The sequence below is a fragment of the Rattus norvegicus genome, chromosome 1, assembly GCF_036323735.1.
Source record: "Rattus norvegicus strain BN/NHsdMcwi chromosome 1, GRCr8, whole genome shotgun sequence".
NCBI lineage: Eukaryota > Metazoa > Chordata > Mammalia > Rodentia > Muridae > Rattus > Rattus norvegicus.
The window spans coordinates 4,231,470-4,253,239 of record NC_086019.1 but is presented as its reverse complement, the minus strand read 5'-3'; the positions used below and the strand labels follow the sequence as shown (position 1 = coordinate 4,253,239).

The window sequence follows — 21,770 nt, the reverse complement described above, 5'->3', positions numbered from 1 at the left end:
CTCTCTCTCTCTCTCTCTCTCTCTCTCTCTCTCTCTCTCTCTCTCTCTGTGTGTATGTACTTACCTATTATGGACAATTCATGTAAATAGAATCATTCAACATGTTTTTCAATATGGAATTTCTTATTTTTCGTATTTTTCAATTTGACTGACTTTTCAATTAGTTGAATGTTACTTAAATTTGTCTAAGGTCTAACACGAGTTAATAGCTCATTTCTCTTTATTATCAAGTAATAGTCTACTGTGGGCGTGTCACATTTAATTATCCACACATCAGCTGATAAACATTTGAGTTATTTATACTTTTGGCACTGTGAATAAAGGTACGACAAACAATTGTGTTCAACTATTTGTATGGCTGTATGCTATTATTTATCTTGATTATTAATAAGATTTTAAAATTTTGATAAAACCCTACCTACCTGGTTTTCTTTTTTAGTTCATGTTTTTGATGCTATAGCTAGGAGACCATGGCTAAACCCAGGTAAGATTTATTTCTATGTTTTTATTTCCTAAATTTATGTCTATAACCCATTTTGAGTTAATTTTTTTTACTTTTTAATTGCATTTTTATTTACATTTTAAATGTTATCCCAGTTTTCCCTCCAGAACCCACTATCCCACACCCCCCCTGCTTCTATGAGGGTGCTCCCTCACCCATCCACCCACTCCCTCCCATCAAGTTAAATTTTGTATCTAGTATAAGGTAGAGTTTCAGATGCATATTTTTGACCTAAAACCCCATTGTCCCAGTGTGACTGTTTAAAGGAAAAAAAATGCTCTCTACTGCTCCTTTGAATTTTCTTGGCAATCTTTTTGAAAGATCAACTGATTATTGATAAAGGAATTAATCAGTTTTGTTTGATTGCTAAGTAATATTTCATTATATTAATATACTACAATTTATTCATTTCTCTTAACAAATACTTGTGTCATTGCCAATTTAGGGCTATTAAAAAATAAGAATTCTGGGCTAGGAAGATGGTTCAGTGTTTAAAGTGCTTTCTGTATAAGTCTGTTGATAACCTGTGCTGTTGTAAACTTAAAATAAAAAATGCTGTCTTTTACCCCCACATTATGTCTGGCACCATAGTGCCCCAAGATATCCGGTAGATATCTTCATCTCAGTCAACAAACCCTCTCACCCGCTTTGCTCCATCCCATATCACACTGCTGAAGGCTTCTCTCTGAGCCTGGCAACAATCTCTCTACCCACCTGGCTCTCAAGGCAGGCTGCCACCATGTCAGAAATATACATCCTAATTCCGTGGCGGCCCAGTGTCTCCAGCCACCACATACTCTCTTGAACTTAAATCACCCCGATCCAATTGGTAAGATATAATTGCCCACCTAGACATACAAAGCCCTGTATTCACATCCGTCCCTTAAGAACATTCATAACAACCTGTAAATGTGCAGAGAGGAATCTTAACATCCTCCTCCATGCTCTCTCAGCTGCTCCTTCCCCTCGCTCCAGTCTCCTCCTCTCTCTAAAACTTTTCTCCCACCCATCCTTCCTTCTCGCCCAGTGACAGACCTTGTTCTATCTTGTACCTGCCTACACCTGTATGACATCATTCTACAAACTGGAGTTCAATCCCCATGCAAAGGTTAAAGGAGGGAACCAACTCTGCAAAGCTATCTTCTTCTTCTGACCATGTATGTTCATAGCATCCTTACCTTACCTGCAGAACCATCATGCCAGATACACACACACACACACACACACACACACACACACACACACACACACACACCCCTTTTAAAAAAGAACAAGAATGTAGCTGGCAAGATGGTTCAGCAGGTACATTTGCGGTTTGCTGTCATGAATAATGTCTCATGAATATTCATGCATGTGTTTTTAGTGGACACGTGACAGCCAGATGTATTGGAGCTCTCTGGATAAACTAAACCAATAGGTTGGCTGTTGTGTATCTTTGTTGCTATTTTCATTTCTTTCATGAGATTCCCCTGCTACCTACTGGCCATCTTGGTAAAGCACTTGTTCTGGAGTCTCTTAGATAGGCATAGGGATGCTTGTCTACAACCCAGCATGTGAGACAGAGGCAAGAGGATCAAGGGTTCAAGGGCAGTGTTGGCTGCAGAATGAATCTAAGGCCAGACTGAACTGCCATAAGATACTGTCTCAAAATGCAAGGAAAAAAACCCTCCAATAACAACAATAGCCTTCCTCATTTTAAAATTTAATCTGCTTGATTTTCTTACTGACTTACAGGATTCTTTTTGCTGATTCTGGATATGAGTCCATTATCCAGATGTGTGTGTGTCTCTCTTCCCAACCCACTCTCTTGATCATATCTTTTGATTAGTACAAGCTTGTGTAAAATCTTTCCCTCTTAGGTCTATGATCATCTTGAACTAATTAGTGTATATGGAGTGAGGTAGGAGTCAAATATCCTTTCTTTCCAGATGAGTAGCCAATTGCTCCAGCACCATTTGTTCAAAATATTATCCTTTCCTCGCTGAACTGTGGCAGTGACTTTGCTGTAAATCAGGCTCCCAAGTTCTATTTCTGGATTCTCTATTATATTCCTTTGGTATATCCATCTAGTCCTCTGCCAATACCACACTGTCTCAATTACTGAGCCTCATAATGAACTTTGAAACTTTGTAGGGTTAGTCTTCCAGCTTTGTTCTTTGGAATCATCTTGTTACTCTATGCCTTTGCACATCCATAGAAATCTTAGGAACAGCTTTCAGTTTGCATGCACACACAAAGTAACCCTTCTCCTAAGTCAAGCATTCCTTTTGTGCTTTTGATGTTATTCTTATATATTTATCTTGCATGGTCAAGACTCATTACTTCTCCCCCTTCCTATCCCGCCCCCACCTCCTGCTTTTCATCTCTGCCACCCCAGACCACAGCAGCTCTGAGGACCTCACTGCCTCTCATATCTGCTCCTATCCTATGGTCCTGAGTCATTTGGCAGAAGCCCTCAGGGTGTCTCTGACTCTTACCTCCCCATCTTTACTATTCAAAACCTGTTTCACCTCGAGAATTAGGGAATGGTCTGTGGTTCAGATATGACCCAGGGGGAAGGGAAGGGAACTAGTTGGGAGAGGTGAGCTATAGCGGTTACTTTTCTTATTGACATAACAAAATATTTGACAAAAGCCACTTAAAGGAGGAGGTTTTGGGTTCCAGCCAGAGTGTACAATCCATTGTTCCAAGGAAGGCATGGCTGGTCACAGTGCATCCACGGTCACGAAGCAGAGAGAAATGAATCTGGTATCCAGGTCACTGTAGGGCAATAGACCATGACAGGAAACTTGGTAAGACTGAGTGGGTTGGAAGCCCCAGAACCTCATACCAGAAGACAGTAGGAGCAGATAAGGCATCCCTAACATCTCAGACCAATCCAATAAAAAGCATCTGATGTCAGACCCAAACCTACCCCAAAATGCATATGAGGTCCTATCCAGAAGGAATAAAAGCATGTGAGAATTACTCCATCACTCTCTGAGAGCATCTGTCACATAAGAGCCATAACACTTCCTGGGGAAGAGGGCTCTCTCCTGAAGCTTTAGCTGCTGGAAGCTGCCCAGGCCTACCTGGTCTGTCCCAGCAGTGTCTTGCAGTAGCAGCAGCCCTAGAAGACAGCTTCAGAGACTCCTCTCTCCCCTTGACTTGAACCCTTCCCCTGGGCCAGACCTCCCGCCCCCCAGATCTCTGTGGATACTGTCCAGAATACAGACTGTCACTGTCTCATTTTGGTTGTCTGAAAGCTCAGTCCAGGAGGTGGTCACCCACATTGAGGCAGGTCTTTCCACCAGTTAAACCTCTCTGAGAACACCCCCATCCCCCATAGAGATGCCCAGAGATGTGTTTCATGGGTGATTCTAAGTCACATCAAGCTGACAATCGAGATTGACAAGAAGAAAATGGAAAGCTGTTTTAGAAAACATGCCCCCCTCTTTCTCTTCCCTTTCTCATCATCCTCCCCTTCCTCTTCTAGACGTTAACATTCCAGATGCCTGCCACTACTAGGACCCTCTTATTAGGCTGAGAAGGATTCGAAAGCCCAAAACAGCAGAGCAGAAGTGGAAAGAACCCAGATGTTGACTGTATTGTTGTACTTTTAGAGTCTTTCAGACTGGGGTCTACTGTTTTGAAGTCCCCAAATCTGTGAGATATGATTTTTATATTTAAATATAAATATAAAAATATATTTTAGGTTAGACTGTCCTCTAACTCACTATGGAACTGAGGATGCTGCTGAGGGCCAGTCTGTGAGCCATCATGGCTCATTATGCCTTGAAATCAAGATTTGTTAAATGCCATTAAAAATGATCTTGATGGGTTGGGGATTTAGCTCAGCGGTAGAGCGCTTGCCCCTGGGGTCAGACCCCAGCTCCAAAAAAAAAAAAAAAAAGAAAGAAAAAAAATGATCTTGATAACATATCACACTATAGCAACCTTTCAGTGTCTCTCATTGGGCTACTGCACTGCTATATAATCTGTGGTTTCACCCCTAATCAATGTCCTTGTTGGCGGGGGAAGGGGTCTTGAGTAGCTTTCCAACAAACCCCAGGGATCAGTCTACTTCCTTCTTCTCCTCAGTGCTAGGGACATTGCCTCAATTTTATTATGTAGGGTCTAGAGATCAATTTTCAGGTTTGTCCAGCAAGCACTTAACCAGGTGAGGTGTTGTGACAGCCATAAGAGCATCCTTCTTAAAAGACCATTTATTTAATCATGTCCTTTCTCTAGCCTAAACACAAGTCACTCTCATTGCCTGCAAAACAGGCTAGGCTCAGCATTTGTGGTTTCATGTGGCCCTGTCTTCCTTTCCATCTTTTATGCTATAGATACACCAAATTTAAGTGTTTCTCTCACGTCTCTCCTGCATCGTTAAAGCTGTCGCTGCCTGGAAACTTCTGGCTTCACCTCCACCTGCAATCTTCCTCTTGAAACTTGCTCTGCTTTTCCTGTGTCCACGCCCTGCAAAGTAATCTCTCCTCTCCTAAGCTTCTATGGTGACTATCACCATCTACCTTGTGCAGATGCTATTTATACAGTGTAATCTCTTCCGCTTCTGGTTCTGTTGAACAGTGTTTTCTGTGGAGACGGAATGCATGGTTGAAATTCAGGCAGTGTGACTGTGGGTGTGAATTTTAATTTGATTTAAACAATCACAGGTAGCTAGTGCTCACAGAATCAGAAAGCACAAAACTACACTAAAATGTTCTGAATGCCGAATGGGTTTTTATCCAGTTTCCTGTAGCTACTACAGAGAATGCTTATTTATTTTCATTATAGTCTTATGGCTACAGATGACTATTCGCCAACTCGATAAACGGAAATCACACTTACCAAATACATAAAGGCATTCCTAGCTATTTATGTTCCAAATCAAGTCGAATGAAGATGCTAGAAAACATACCCACATAACCCGAACTTCCAGTCTGTTTGTAGGGAGAAACCAAGAGGACTGATCATTTATCTTGAGTTCACTATATGTCTCCTCTTGCTGAGCTGAGGAAACCCCTAAGTTGAAAGTCCTTCTGTTTTGCTCTGTTACTGCTGTGCTGAGGGCCTCACACAAACGTGTGTTCTAACACTACAATGCATCTCCAGGCCAGGTTGGTTTTTTAAAAAGTATTTGTTTTATAATAATGTCAAACTTATCAGAAATTGCAAGATCTTTTGGGCTTGAGTGATTTTGAGAACTGGACTGATGTTGCCTGATAAAGGCCAGGCTCGCAACCAAACTTTCAAAACATTACGAGACAGTACAAATACCCTAGCTTCATCAAATTTGACTTTTAAAATGCCTCTGATTGACCAAGATTTAAAATTTATCATCCCTCTCTTTCTGTATGTGTATGGCAGATATGAATGTATACATACAGAGACAGCATGTAGAATATACGTTTTTTTCCTGGGCCACCTGGAGAAAGTTTTATCTATTGTGTCCTTTTACCTCTTTAACACTTCAGTGTGTTTAAGAATATTACAATGTAGAACAGATCTCGGAAGGTTAACGATAACATAATAGTTACATTGTATCAGTAGTGCATACCCAACTTTACCTAATTATCCTAGTATAAAATACTTTGTAACTTTTTCTTCTCCAGTAAGGAATTAAAGTTGGGGGTCCCATGTTGCATTAAGATGTCATGTTCTTTAGCTTCCTTTAATCTGGGGTCTTTTGTTTCATTAGAGATCCAAGCTCTTCAAACTTAGGCGAGGATATAAAGTTACATCTTCTCTTCCTTTATTCATACCCATTACATTTAAGTTTATATGGAAAATATTATATTCCTATTAAAATGTATACATGTACATTTCATAAAACAAATTTTGAACATAAAATTACTTAACCCAATTCTATTATTTCAAAGTACATGTTTGCATTGTGCCTGTTTCAGAGAAGTACAACTTATTTAATAATTTATCTAAAATCATTATATTGACTAGGAAAGAATTCATCAGAAAACTGCTATAGTATTTGGATCCAATGACTGTTACTGTGAATAAATGAAAACAGCATCTGCTATGTAAATTATAATTTACTTTTACTTCACACACACAAAAAATACTTTTTCAAAGTATATACTTTTACTTTCTTAATGTCATCTCCAACCAAGAGAAAAAAATTAAAAGTTCCAATGTTGTAAATTATTAGCACTCTGACTTCTGAAGGGCTAAAAGTTTTTAATTGGAGCTAAACGCCAATATTTTAGGTATTTTTAAAAACTGAGTGTGAAAAAGGAAGTGAAAAGGTTATATTTAAGTGTTTAAAAAGGAGGCTTTAAAAACAATAAACTTCCACACTGATAATAGAATAATAAAAATAATAATAAAATAATAATAAAAATAGTCCTTTGGGATTTTTCTCGGTAGTATGAATTTCTTCAAGGAAGAAACTGGCGGCGATATGCACACTTTGGACAGGGTCAGGAAAAAAAAAAGCCTTTTTGTTTTTGCCATATGAAAGTGCCAAGATTTTTAAATAAATATTTTACACTGTGAGAACGTTTGAACACCCCCTCCCCTCGGGAAAACGAAACACATCTTCAAGAAGATAGAAACCTGAAGTGTCCCCCTCTCCCCTCGAAGCTAAAGTGTCTTTGGCTCTGCTTCTAGGACTTCTAGGAACGTGCAGTTAAAATCGAAACAACTCCCTTGTATTATTTAGGTCATTTTTCTCTCCCGTCCTCCCACCCCCATTGCTGCTCAAGGAAAAGTCGAGCGCCCAAGCCGAACACCGCTCTAGTCCCGCGGCTCCCAGGACGCGTCCCGCAACGCCCGATCTCAGTCCGTCCCGCCTTCCCTCTCCGGTCGCACGGAAGCCCGCGGCCTGAGTACGGCCCGGCTCCAAGGGGGTGTGTCCGGCTCGCAGGCCCTCAGGCCCCGCAGGCCCCCCTGCCCCGCGGCCCGCCAGGGCCTGCAGGGTCCCGCCCGTCGTCCCGAGCTGGGCCGCTGGCTCGCTCGGTTCGCACAACCCGCCACCCGCTTCCGGACCCGCGAGCCCCTCGGCGGCGCGCGCACCGGTCGGCGCTCAGTTTCTCTCCCTCCCTCCCGCCAGCGCGGTCCGTCCGAGCGTGAGGGACTCGCACTGTTCTCCTCGCCCGCGCCGGGACGCGTCCCCTCCAGCCACGACGAGACGGGCGTGGGGACGGCGGGTGGCGGAGGTGGGGCGTGGACAGAGCATCCCCGCCACCCGGCGGAGGGAGGCCTCTTCACGGCCGCTGCCTCAGATCTCGCGGTGTTTGCCGACCGCCGCGCCGCCATATTGTGCAGCCGTATTTTGATGCGGACTGGGCTGGCGGAGCCGCGGCGCGAGCTAGCGAGAACTGGGGGGGTGGGGGGAGGGCAGGCGAGCGGCCGGGGGGTGGGGGCGGAGGGAGGCAGGGCGGCCGTGCGAGCCGGAGCCGAGCAGCGGGCCGCGGCAACGCCGCCCCGGCCATCGCTTTGATTCGCGGCAGGCGCCGGCGGCGGGGCGCCCCAGGCCGACCCCCTCCCCTCCCCCTCAGCCGTGAGCGGCGGCAGCGGCGGCGGCCCGAGGGAGTTGGCGGCGGCGGCCGGGCGGAGGGGGCTGAGCGGGGAGGGAGGGAGGGCTGAGGTGTCCCCCCTGCCGGGTGGAATCGGCGCTGGCGGCGGCCGAGGTGACGGAGGCGGCAGCAGCGGCGGCGACGACGGGGGAGACGGCTGCCCAAGTGGGAGAGGCGGCGGCGGCGGACGAGGAGGAGGGGGAAGCCGCGGCGGCGGCGAAGGGTAAGCGGACGGCGCTGCGGGGCCTCGGCGGGATCTCCAGTCCGGCTCCCCGCGCCTGCACTGGGTCGGGGTCCGGCTCTACCCGGCGCGCGAGGCCCTAGTGGGGCGTCCGCGCCTTCCTAGCCTCCGTCCCCGCTCCGCCAGGGTCCTGCCCGCGGTGGCCAGGCGCAGGGAGGCCCCCCAAGTCCTGCAGGGAGGGTGGGGGCGGGGAGCCTGGGGCCTGGCCTGGGCTCCGGGGCGTCGGGGGAGGGGGACCGGGCCTGCCCTGGAGTCCAGCGCCCGGGAGAGCCGGGGGTGGGGGTGCCTTGCCCCCGGCCCGCCCCCAGGCCTGTGTTCTGGAAGTGGGAGGGAGGGAACCAGACGCCTTTGGGGGAGCCCAGGTCTGAAGAACGATGACTTCGGGGCCCGCGAGTTAAGGGAGAGCCAGGGAAGTTAAGAGCAGGGTAAAGAGGAAGCGCTTCGCTCCCTTTCCTTTCCTATTTTGCTTTTCGGCAGTCTTCCTCGAAATGGGGAGCACTCCCCACTGCGAATAGGTAGCCCCCTTAGAATCCACCGGACTATTCCGGTTTTCTTGACCGATTCACCAGACCGACTGTGAGACAGCGGTTGAAATCGGGAGGCTTAACGAGGGTCTCTGGGTGTTGCTGACAGGTGACAGGTGGATCTGTCTGTTGCTGATGCTGTAGAATTGTTGGCTCAGAGTTGTAGACGGAAAGTGTCAGGGAGCGTGAGTTTGAGTTTGTATTTACGTGTTTGGCCAAGTTTTCATTCCATATATAGTATATTTGAGATGCTAAGTTTCCATTCAAGTCAGCTTAATTGTTATGGAGGAATTCTTCAAATGTTTCTGATAAGAGGGGTTTCCAGGAGTGTGAAGGAGATTTGCAGCCACATGGAGCTTTTATTCCAGTCTCCTGAAGTTCTGGTTCCCCAAAGCACTGCAGGCTGTTGGTTTTATTCATTGGAAAGTTCTTGGACACAAACGCAGTATTCGAGGCAAAAGCCAGGCACACTAGCTTTTCATCCATTTTGTCAGCTCTTGGTAAGTTAGTGAAGTGCCAAATCTTAGGGTTAGGTTGATTGCCATTTTATAAAGGAATTAGTTTGTGTCCTAGCATACTCAAAGATGTTGCTCATTATGCAGGTTCAGATTTTGCCAGGAATTTCACTGGGTACAGATGAGACTTTTTTTTTTTTATTTGCTTGTAGTTATGACTGTTTACCACACTTTGTACAGGAAGAGTTTTGACAGCTTTTCAAAAACACCCTTAATGTCTTTGTAAAGGTGAATCCATGATTACTTTTAAAATTACATAACTTGAAACCTTTTTGAAATCATACGTATTTGTAGTAAATGATCAGTTGCTTTTTTCTTTTACTATATGCTTTAGCTAGCTACTTTAATTCGAATCCTTAGGGGAAAAAAATTCAGATTCATGAGTTGAGCTATTAACCAGATAGTCCAGGAGGAATTCTGTAGCTTTTAAAACGTGTGTGGAATGAGTATGTTGAATGGTGGTACTATCTGTATATTAACAGGAAATAGAACAAAAATCCCAGTGATTCAGAGCGTCTGCTTGCACCCTGCACCAGTGTGTAATAGAGAGTGCCTTTATGTTCCCAGTCTTAAAGAATCAAACTGAAAGTTGAATGTGGTAATTATTATGTTAGCCACTGAATATATGCCATCGTTTCAACTTTCTTTTTGTTTCATCAAATAGCTTTTTCTGAGTTAGAAATGATTTCCAAAGGACATTGGGAAATATTACTATTCAAAATGTTCTCTGTGACTTCTCATAGAACCTGTGTTTGTATAACTAACTCATTAATAAGTAGATGAAATGATCAAAGGTAAAAATGATATGCTTCTGGGAGAGCAAATTTTAAGCCAACCCCACCTGATTGAGGGAGCCACCTGTTTTTAATCCTCTGTGGAAAGAAGTGTTTGCCTTTAGCTAAGAATATGGTAAGATATGTAGTTAATGACACCTAGTAAAATGAGGCAAATTCTGCGTAGTCAGGTGAGTACTGCCCAGACTCCCAATTATGTCCATATTGAGTGTTTCTCTGGCAAAGGTCTTAACATGATTGGTTTTGTGCCTTGACAGAAATAAAAGCTTCATTCTGCTTTTAGGTAAGGAAAATTCCCAAAGAACTGGTTAGAAATCAGTGAGCCACCTTCATTTTGAGAAATAAGCATTAGGTATAATATAGGTTGCTTGAGTTTATGAGGTATATGATAGAAAAGCTTCTGTAGGATGAGTTTTCTAAAACTGAAGTTACACACACTAAATACTTATTTTTATGAATATCAGGATACTTTAGAAAAGATGTTTTCCTTCCTATCTTTTTTAAAAAGTTTCAGGAAATATTTATAACGTAGATTCATCGTATCTCTGCTTGGCCAGATTCACGTGCCCCAGAGAACAGCAATAATGCTTTTGTTTGGATTGACTTATGCCGTCTTTTTTAATAAGAACTCTTTAAGCTCAGGATTACACAGTAGTAGAGACAGGTGTGATGATCGATGCACTGCACAAATGGGGAGAAAGATGCTAGTGGAGGATTGGATGAACAGGAATGTGGGTAGTAGATATGCCTGCTAAGTATAGGGAAGGGGTTGCTGGACTGCACCAAGGAGATTTCTTTCTTTCGATGGGTGCTTACAAACTGTGTGTGTCTTCACTTAGTGCTGTATCAGATGGTAAGAAATTTGGAGATACTCACATTAAATGAAAATTATATGTTCACATTATTGACCTCTGGCTTATGGTCCCTTAAGTAATTACCAGTATTTTAATATTTTATGTCCTAATTATTCTGATCCTTAAAAAGTCAAGAACACACACTCAGAAAAGCAAAATCCCTAAGTACTCAGAGTTACTAGGTACTGTGCATTCCTTGATAAATGACTAAACTCAGTTGTGAGCTTGCTAACAGAGGCCAGGACTGAGGTAAAGGCTCTATCTTTCTGGGTATCCTCATCTCAGAACAGCCTGTTTGTTATAGTGGTGCTTTACCCACATTCACCCTTCTAGGTTTTGTTTTTTAAAGGAAATGGGAGGGGAATTACATGTTTCACTTAGATTCTCTTGACTCGGAAGTTCTAGCCGACATGTTCATGTTTGAAGATTTCTGTAGGTATTTTTAGGTTTTGCCAGTTTAAAAGCATATCAACCCAAAACTTAATTTATGTAGATCCTTACCTCCATCTTCCAGTATGTGACTGCTTTATTGACCTTGTTTATTTTGTTTGTTTGAGACGGGGTCTTGATTTGAGCCCTGCTTCAACCTTCTAATTAGTGCTTTCAGGTGTGTCCTTGCCCTCCTTCAAATTGTAATCATCAGTTCCATTTCAGAATCTTTACTATACACATAGTATTCTGCTTAGTAAAAAGAGCAGTGCTACTGATCATTGAATTCCTACTGGGTACCAAGTTTTCATTCACTTTTCAAGTTTTTCTTAAGCACTACTAGTAGTGTCTGGGACACCTAGATCCTGGAGGTGCAGTACTGAACAGAGAAAATTGTCTGTTCTCATATAGTTTACGCGTCAGTAGTAGATGACATAATAAATGAGTAAAATGTGTCTGGGGGAAACACATGGGAAGAAAGCAGGGAAGCTGAGCAGTGGACATTGTTTAATCTGAGATCTGCAATGAGTACTAGTCTGAATTTCAGAAAATAAAACTATCCAGTGACATTTTTTCTTAGACTAAGAATATCCTTTATAACTTGGAGACAAAGTTGTATTTGTGTTTCAGAATTACAAATTGTTATAGAGTTTCAATTAGTAGGGATTTCCTATTGTTAGTACTTTAGAAAGCTACTTTGTGACTCAGTAGAAAATTCTGGAATTTACCACCCTTGTTTGAATCCTAGTTTTGGCCACCTTCTACTTTGCCACTTGATTTAGAGCCAGTATAATTTCTTAGCTTCTCTATTTTCTAATCTGTAAAATAGATTGGCTAAGGTTTCTGCTGATTAAGTGGTACATTTAAATACAAGCTGTATACAATAGGGTGTGGATAAATTGTGTCACTTTTGTTTGCTGCCTTTCTGGAGCTCTGCAAAATAAACATGGCAGAGGTGGTAAGTGTAGCACGTTCTGCCAGCACTACTGTGTGGACATCTTAAGTCCACATTTCATTGGCTACTCAGAGAGCCTTGCCTGTAGTGTAATGTAAAGGACTGTTTGTCCCTGGAGCTTTCTGGAGAGTTGATTTGTGTCATCTCTAGTCTAACACAGAAGGACCATTACAGCTTTCTGGTGAAGGAGCATTATGGGCCTGTCATTTAGCTTGATAAACTGGATCTAAACACTTTGACAAATGTACAGCAAGGACTGAATAAAATGCCCATTTATGCAGACACTTGAAACATGTAGCACAGTACATGTATGGCACGTAGAAAATGTAGAGTAATAATAGTCAACTGTCAATTTTTCTCATTTATTGTATAAACAAGACTATTTCATACACTTTACAAAATATTAAGGAAAACATTTGTAAAGATGAAATGTGCAGCTTATGAATGAGATTTTGAAGAAAAACAGAGTAACCATTCAAATCAAATCTTTGTAACTCTGGGAGGTGATTACATTGAGCTCCTCAAGTTAGAGCATGGCTTCCTTTCCTCTCTACCTTCCTCATGCGTTGGGGAGGGCATGGACTGGAGCTAGGAGTTCAGCTGACAGAATGCTGAGTGGTTGTAATGGTTGTCTTTGTTCCACCACTACTATTTGTGTGTTTTTTTGAGATAGGTTCTCAAAAACCTGTGCCAACCAGCTGGCTTCGAACACACAAGAACCTGCCTGCCTCTGCCACCAGAATGTCAGGATTAAAGGCCTGCTCTGTCATGTCCTGCACTACTACTCATTGTTGGTAAGCTTGTGTGTCGGAAAGGTTATGGGTTACACTGACTTCAGTGTTGAGTGCATGGTATGAATTTTGCTTCGTTTTGTGGAGGAGGTTTGCCATGTACCCTAAGTTGGCCTAGAGCTGAACTGCAGTCCTTCTCTCTAATGCTGTGATACAGAGAGAAGCCTGGCTGAGTGTCTAGTCTTAAACACACCGTAAGTAAAATCTTATGTTTTTTAAGTCTAGCAAAACTTTTGAGAAAGAATCCTAGAAATCTAAAGAAATGGATTAATTGTATTTGCAGCTAAGCGGTTGGTTGTTAACGTGTAGGCTGTTGACATGAATGTGGAATGGGTTGGTAGTGCCTCCTCCTGCCTGGAGAGACAAGCTCAGGCATGCTGAGCAGTGGGCTGCCCTTAAGGTAGCACCCAATCTTTTCTTTGTGCTTTTGTTGTGGGACAAGGTCTAGCCAAGTTGTCCAGACTGACCTCTTTACTTGTACTTAACTGCCCCAGCCTTCAAAGTACCTGGGGTCACAAACACGTGCTACCACACCCTGTGGGATATAGCAGCTTTTAAAGGCAAAAAAAATAATTCATGTGTAATTATATACCTTAACTAACTTAAAGGTTGTTTATTTAATCCCTTTAAGGCAGTTGATCTGCACTCACTTTATGAACTAAATGGCCCAGTCATTTGCTTCCATTCCTGACATGAGAGTAATGGTGTTTGCACAGAAAGGGTAAAACCTCCAGCACTCCCTTTAGCAGTGACCATTCTCTGTATATCTAAATGTTAACATTGGTTGGCTTTCTCCTGATGCATGCTGTCCTTTACCTAGAGAGCTGAACAGGCCAAAAAATCCGTAAGCCATTTACACAAAGTATTTCTTGAATTACAGAAAGAAAAAGATTGATCAATAGGATCACTGGGCCAGAGAGCTGGCTCAGCAGGTAAAATTGCCCACAGCCAAGCCTGACAACCTGGGTTTGATCCCATGGACTAACTACAATGGTAGGAGGGAGCCTATCCTACATATTGTCTCAGACCTCCATACATGCCATGGTAGGTGCATGCACTCACAGACATACCTAATAGTGTAAAGACAACCAAAATAGCCCTCAAAAATTATGTATTTCCAGTCTGTTGAAATCTGGCATGCTATGGTCTTATTTGGGAGATAAATGAAGTGGCAGTCGAGGGTGATTCCGTGGATTTTGTTTGCCAATCAACTGTGGAGAAGGCCTCGGGGATTCAGGAAGAAAGTCTGATTCACAGACAGGTCCAGCAGAGGAGAGCAGAAGTAATGTAAGAATGTGCACTCTATTATTTGCCTTATTAAAGAACATGGCATTCTTGTTTCATAAAGGAACAACAACAACAACAAAAGAATGTGACTAAATTAAGGCCTTGTAGTTGAAGTCCCAGAAGCTAGTAGAGTGGAAAGGTCCATGGAGGAGAGAAAAAGGGGAGGAGAGGATGTAAAGAAATGTGAGTTTAGTAGAACTGTGTGAATACTGGTTATTATTAAGAGAGTTATTCAAAGGCATGGGTCCATTATAGGGTAATTTTGATTAGTGAATTCTTCCTAGTTTGTTAATTGAGGTATTGAACAAGACTATAATTTTGAGTGTTAGCATTTTACTCAATGTATTTGCATTAATGACTTTTCATTTGACCTTTTATGTATTAATGCTGACTTTATAGTGTTAGCAGGGTTGAGCACACCATGTTGGCTTCCTCTCTGTTAAAGTTATACCACTGGTTGTATCAGTACACAGGCTATGGCAGCTCAGTAGGATTTTTTTTTATGACTTATCAGTGAGAGAATATACTTTGGAATAGAAATAACAATTTCATTTGAACAGTTTGGTCTTGCAGAACTACTAGTCAGGGAGTTTTTTAGGCAGAGAAGTGAAGTCTGAGTCTTAAAGAACTGTTACAGGTGTAGAGAATTAAGTCACCTGATTTAATTCCTCTCAGAAACTGAGGACAGTGTTGCTTTTGAGTTGATCTATTTGTTAACTTGTCAGATTGTCAGTCTCTATCATAGCAGTTAAGTGCCTTAATTTCAGTGTGTTGGAGGTTTAACGTAAAAGGATCTGGCTTTAAAACCAGTCTAATTTCAGATTACTCAGAGATAGTAAGTACTGTTGTTTAACTGTTATCACTGGAGTTCAGTTGCTATTGTCATTAAAACTTTTTAAAAGTTTATTATTTTGTATTATGTGGGGGGGGGGGTGTTGTGTTGCCTAGTTTACACAGTAATCATCACTATATTTTTGTGTTGTATTAGCTAGCACAGTCTCTACCTGGAGCCTAGTTGGCGTCAATGAGTAGTAGCACCAAAAACGTAAAAGGGATCCTTTACCTTTTAAAAAGTCAACTGTACATAAAGCCTCTTGTATAGATATATATTTGCTTCCATATTCTTTTTTTTTTTTTTTTTTTTTTTTTGGTTATAAATCTAGTCTTTAAGGGGGGGGATCATCTTTCCAGCACTACTTTATTCTTGATGTTCTGTAGGCTGTGTTTTTGTTTTTATGTATATAACATTTGTATATTATAGGTTTCCATCGGTGCTTATCATCAGTAGTTACAGCGATAGAGAAGTAGGCAATACAGGCCCAAACAGTTTAGATTAAAAAATTGTTTAGAGAATATCTGTAATCCCAGTCCTGAGGATGGAGGCATGAGGATGTAGAAGTTCAAGGTCGTCCTTAGCTTTTGGTGAGTTTGGAGTCCAGCTTGGAATACATAAGACTTTCTCGGGGGGGCGGGGGGGGGGGATTCAGAACAGATTACATGTTCAGTTTAAAGCCACTGAGCACAAACATATTCTGTGTATGCATGGAGGGTGACTGTTGGTGTTCACTCTGTGACTGGCATGTAGCATATCTATCCTCAAATCAAGTACTACTCTGCCATCTTACTGATGATTTCCCAGAAAGTGGAAAAATAAATACAAGTGGAAATGGGGATTTCAGAAGAAAATTCCCACTTCCACATATGGTGATTCTGCTTTCTTACATATAAAAGTTACTTGCACACTTAAAGATTTTTAAGCTGAAGTGATTGGTTGGTCCGAGTGAGACATCCTCATTCTCTTCATGAGATTTTCCACTTGTGAACAGTGACATAGATTTGGAGGATGACTGTCATGTACTACTGTTGCAGTTTTGAAGTGGAACGAGAAGTACCTTTTGAGAAAGATACTGGTCCATGGGAAAATTGAGCTAGTGATCTTATAACTAAACTTAGGTGCTAATCAGTATTTCAGTATGTTTATAGTGCTACATGATTAAAAGAACCAGAAAACACTTCAGGTCTTATTTGCTTCAGTGACACACCTATGCAAAGAAACCTTTGAGTTCTTCTATGATGTCTCATTCCTATACTTTAAAAAAAAATGTTACCCATAGATGTATTGCAACTCCTTATACAGTGACTAACTCAGTAGTTTTAGATTCCTGCTGTGCACCAGGTACTTACTGGGTGAAGGGGATAGACAGATTTCTAAAATGTCACTCTTGTTCTAGAGATGTTTGCAGAAGAGTGTGATAGATTATGACAAATGCTGTAACTGGGTTAGACAAATCCCTTTAGGAATCTCCTGGAGGGAATGAATGCCTGACTCATTCAGTAGGCAATTAAACAGCCCAACATAGGAGAGATTGCACTTAATCTCAGAGTTAGAAAGACACAGGTTGCAGGTAGAGATTCCATTTCACTAGAAAAAGGTAATGCCTTAAACATGGAGGTAGGAAGGCCTATACATTGTGTATAGCTCCATGACACATTAGGCTCTAATGGTTTGTGAGACGGAGACAGGAAGAGCACAGAGTATGAAGAGATTTGAGTGCTCTGTAAAGAACACTTTGACTTCGTCTTGTGGCTGATGGAACAACAGTACTCAAAATTCTAAAAAGACTGGCTACAGTGGAGAGATTACCTTAGGTAAGTGCTGGGTTGGGGGAAGACAGGCTGTGTGCTGTTTTAGGGTTGACAGGGATCAGAATTGAGACTGAAGTTAAGGAGTGGGGTTGGCAGTGGACTTGAGGGGGAACTGAGTGTAAAGTTAGAGGTAAAGGATTTCATACTCCTGGATTGAGTTCCTGCTGATCCTGACAACACTCACCAATACAGAACAGACCGAGGGAACGATGAAGTTTGGAAGTTGTTTGAGTTTTGTATAATGGTTTTAAGACTTCTTTGCAGAAGGAAAAAGGGCATGATTTCTGTTTATATGGAAGAAAACAGACTTTTGTGTAGGTAGTATTTAAGCAGGGATTTGAATGTGAAATGATGGAGGTAAGTGTTTCCAAATATAAGATAGAGCAATTGCAGAGACCTATGTGTGGAGACCTGTTTGTTATCTTCCAGGAGCTGAAAGGCCTTAGGAGCCTAGTGAGGGAATGGGAAATAGGAAATGGTGTCTAAGTGTGTACATTCCCTGTAGATAAAACTTAATTTGCATTTTCTTAAATCTTAGAACATGGTTTATTGTTACTTGTATAATCAGTCATATTTAGAATAGAACTTTTTAATCATCATTAAGAAACTTTCATCTTCTTCCTTTATAGTCTAACCATTTCCTTCAACCTTAGCCCCTGACAAACACTAATTTTTTCCCTAACCACACTAGTTTTATCACTGAGAGTTGTACAAATGGAACCATACATTATGTTATTACCCTTTGAGATTAGCTAATAACCCTTGATCCATGCAGATTGTTACATGAATCAGTATTCATTCCTTGTTAATACCAAAGAGCATAGTACTGTCAGGATGCACATCCTGACATATACTTTTTAAAACATTGATTACTTTGAAGGACTTTGGGGGTTCCGGTTTGGCATTATGAAAATAAAGCTGGGGGCTGGGTGTTGGGAGTGCACGTGAGTGCACCAAGGTGGGAAATAGTGAATCCGTCTGTTCTTCTCACTGAAGCAAAGGGTTCCGGGTTCCTCACTGGTCTCTGTTGCTGGACAGAAGTACCACTTTTTACAAAAGACACCTTGCCTATTTCAACAGAGAAGATTAATGATTGGAAAAGGACTCTTTGCTTCTTGAAAGTACCCAGATTTTGTATAGTCACTTGAGCAGGTCGCTATCGTTGTCACTAACAACACATGGATGTGGCCATCAGGACAGGGAAGTATACCAAATGGTGGATATTAGTTATCACATGGCATAGAAAATCTCTAATGTTCCTACTAGGCCTCAGAGATGTGGCATATTGATGTGTGAAAGGGGTGAGGGCATTCAGGTACATATGTAAGGGCAAGTGGACTGGATACAAAGAAGGGGGGCAATCATTAAGGCTTTTAACATTGAGTTTGTGTATGAAATACAACACAACTCCCAGCCTAATATTTATAGCTTCAAATTAGAGAATCCAAAATCCTTCAGATTAGTATATGATTAAAGCATAGTACATTCAGCCACAGTACAGTTTCAGCATTAACAAGGAATGAGTTATTGGTACATAACACTATTTTGTTGGATCAAGGGAATTAGAAAAGGTATAGAATAGGTGATTCTTCTTTGACTATTGAATGGTGTGAGCTCCTTTCCAAATCATATTTCATTTCCTTTAGTTTCTAAGGTTGTTGGTTGGCCAGCTGGCCGGCTGGCTGACTGGCTTTCCAGACCACTTTATATTGTACTTAGAAATGCACACGAATCTGGTTTATCTGTATTTTCACCAGCACTTAATACTGTCATTTTTCTCATCTCAGCCACCGTAATAGGTAATATCTCATCATAGCTTAAAAGTTTTTTTATTTTGATGAAGTCTAGCTATTATTTCTATTCATTTTATTATCATATTTATTCTGTGGATTGTTCCTTTTTTGCTAACTCTCAGAACTCATGTTCTCAATTTTTTTTTTCCTATTATAAAAGTTTTCTAAAAGCTTTTGAATGTGTTATACAGAGATGTGTCATCTATTTTGATTTAATTTTTATATTAAGGTCTGGTGTTTGGGTTGAATATTTTCGGCTTGAGAATAAATTGAATTGCTTTTACAACTTTGACAAAAGTGACATGGCTGTAATTACAAGGGTCCATTTCTGGATTTTCTATTCTTTTTTCTTTTGATCTGTCCTTCCCACTAGTAGTACACTATCTTGATTGCTGTAACTACATGGTAAATTGTCAAATTTCTCTAACTTTATTCTTTTTAATTGTTTTGGCTATTCTTTTTCCTTTTCATATTAAAAAAGTATCACTGGGATTTTGGTGGGAATTATATATACTACACTTGTAGGTCAGTTTTGAAGAAAATACACATTCTTATTAACTCAGTCCATAAGCATCTTTCTCTACTTACTTAGTTTTTTATTTCTTTCCTCAGCATTTTGTAGTTTCCAGTATTCAAATCATAACATACTTTGGTAGATTTATACCTAGGCCTTACAAGCAGTTGTAAATTATATTTTAAATTTTGCCTTTTAATTGTTCATTGTTAACATACCAATATAGATGATTTCTGGGGGTACATGTTGTGTTCTGAGACTTTTGAAAACTGTTTAAATAGTTCTGTGAGTTTTCAGTGTCCTCGTGAGCCCAGTCCATTTTCATTCCTTTTCAGTTTGTATGCCTTTTCTTTCTTGCCTTACAGCTCTTGCTAGCTATTTTCAGATCTCAGGATGTATTCAGTCTTTGATCACGAGGGACGTGTTGGCTGAAAGGTTTTCATAGGTGCTATTTATCAGTTCCCTTTCTAGTTCTAGCTGATTAAAATTTTTTATCATGATTGGGTCTTAGACGATGTCATACTTTTTATACATCATTAACTGATTACATGGTCTTCTTTAAACAGGTAACTCCTTTAAAAGCATTACTCTGCAGTGTATGGAATACATTATAAAAATAGAACAAAGATGTAAGCAAAGAAAATGATGGAAAAATGATTGAAAATGATTGCAATGGTCCAGACGAGAGGCAGGCAATGGTGGCTGGAACCAGGGTAATAACAGTAAAGGGTGAGAAAAGGTCAGATTTTGGATGTGTTTCAAGCCCTGTGTGGGCAGGAACTGCTGATGAATCGTATGTGAGGCATGAAAGGGAATTCAAGAATGACTCCCAGGGGGTGGCCAAAGCAGTTGGAAGCATGGAGCTGCTGTTGGCTGAGCTGGGGAGAGGAGGGATGGCAAGCAGAGACTGGCTAGGCAGGCAGTCAGGAGCTTGCTTTTGAACACATTCGCTCTGAAATGCTTCTAGACTGAGAATTTGTAAGATCAAGTAGACAACTCATTCAATATTTAAAATGGAATTTAGGCATGAGATTGAGGCTAGAAATAATCTTTGTCAGTTGAGGAAATACAGATTTGTTGTGAATTGTAATTCCTTTCTGTTTAGTTCACTTAGTGTAGTAGCAAAGTAAAGAAGTTTGTAAGGGCTGGGGATTTAGCTCAGTGGTAGAGCGCTTGCCTAGGAAGCGCAAGGCCCTGGGTTCGGTCCCCAGCTCTGAAAAAAAAAAAAGAACCAAAAAAAAAGTTTGTAAAAGTGTGGATTGGTTCCGTTTATCACAAACAGTTAGATATCTGATGTCAAGGACAACAGAAATTGTACAGTTGGGAAATTATTTTGAGGATGGATATTTTAAAGATTACTTTTATTTTGAACCATACTTATTTGGTAGATGAGTGGTTCTAATATTACTCCCCTAATAATAGTTCTTTACTAATAATTCAGAGCGTTGTCCAAGCCTTTATAAACTGAAGTAGTCCTGTGAGTATTTTGAAGAGCTTGACATGAGTAAGTCCTCAGATGGTATTCTCTGACAGCATTTCTTATACGTAAAACCATCCAGAAAGACCGTGAACCGGGATGTGCAGTAGCTGACAAGGAGAGATGCAGCTCAGACTTAACTGGTGAAAGGAAAGCATGAGCCTTGGCACATCTTCTGGGCCCTACTCAGATTTGCTTTATACTTAATTAACTTCTGGAAGATATTTTTAAAACATCACTTTTTTTCTGCTGTAACTTATCATTAGCTCTAATGATACTTTCTTATTGGTGATTTATATATGGCTAACATTGCTTTATTGATTTGTAGGGTTTGCCAAATTGTTATAATTGCCTTAATTTATCAGTACTTTGTACTAGGTTGTTTTAAACATTTTCTTTTTCTTTTGGAAAAGGGAAAACTCATTGAGTGTACCGCTAGGATACAGTGGGCATGACAGTAACAGGCTGCCCGTCTCGGTCCTCCTTTAACACTGTAATACAATGCTTTAGCACATAGGCTATTGGTCAATATTTGTAAATGAATGATGCACACAGTCTACCAAGGTTTAAAGCTAGTACACTTACTTGACTTTGAAAACAAATGCATTTAAGAGTCCAGGTTACACTTGGTCATCTTTCTGAGTAGGAAGACCTTGATGCATTTAAATCTGTATCTCACTGCTGGAGAATGCACCATAATACCTTCACCAGCCAAAGCCAGTAAAGCATGTGTTTTACTTTGTGCTGTCATTTTTCCCTAGTGGTAATGGGTCTACAGATTCATCTTCCTTTTGGTCCAGAACATTGTTGAATGGATTACACATTGCTAATGATAGCCTGGGCTCATTGAATACATAGTAGCATGTCTCTTAGGACTTTCTGTCTAGTCCTCTCTGTTTGCAGGTGATAGCAGAAGTAAGTATAGGCTACA

General features: G+C 41.3%; 1 protein-coding gene across 6 annotated transcripts in view; it reads left to right on the top strand.

The window, feature by feature from the left end:
* Positions 1-7,754: 7,754 nt before the first annotated feature.
* The window catches only part of Tab2 (TGF-beta activated kinase 1/MAP3K7 binding protein 2), a 50,086-nt gene continuing 36,070 nt past the window's right edge, over positions 7,755-21,770 (top strand). For 2 of the 6 annotated variants that reach the window (XM_063288633.1, XM_039110917.2), the window contains exon 1: positions 8,102-8,242. The gene's annotated coding sequence lies outside the window, so the exon portion shown is untranslated. Of the gene's footprint in view, positions 8,243-21,770 lie in introns of all 6 variants that reach the window. The other 4 variants (XM_039110921.2, XM_039110919.2, NM_001393814.1 and 1 more) reach the window with 3 other exon arrangements.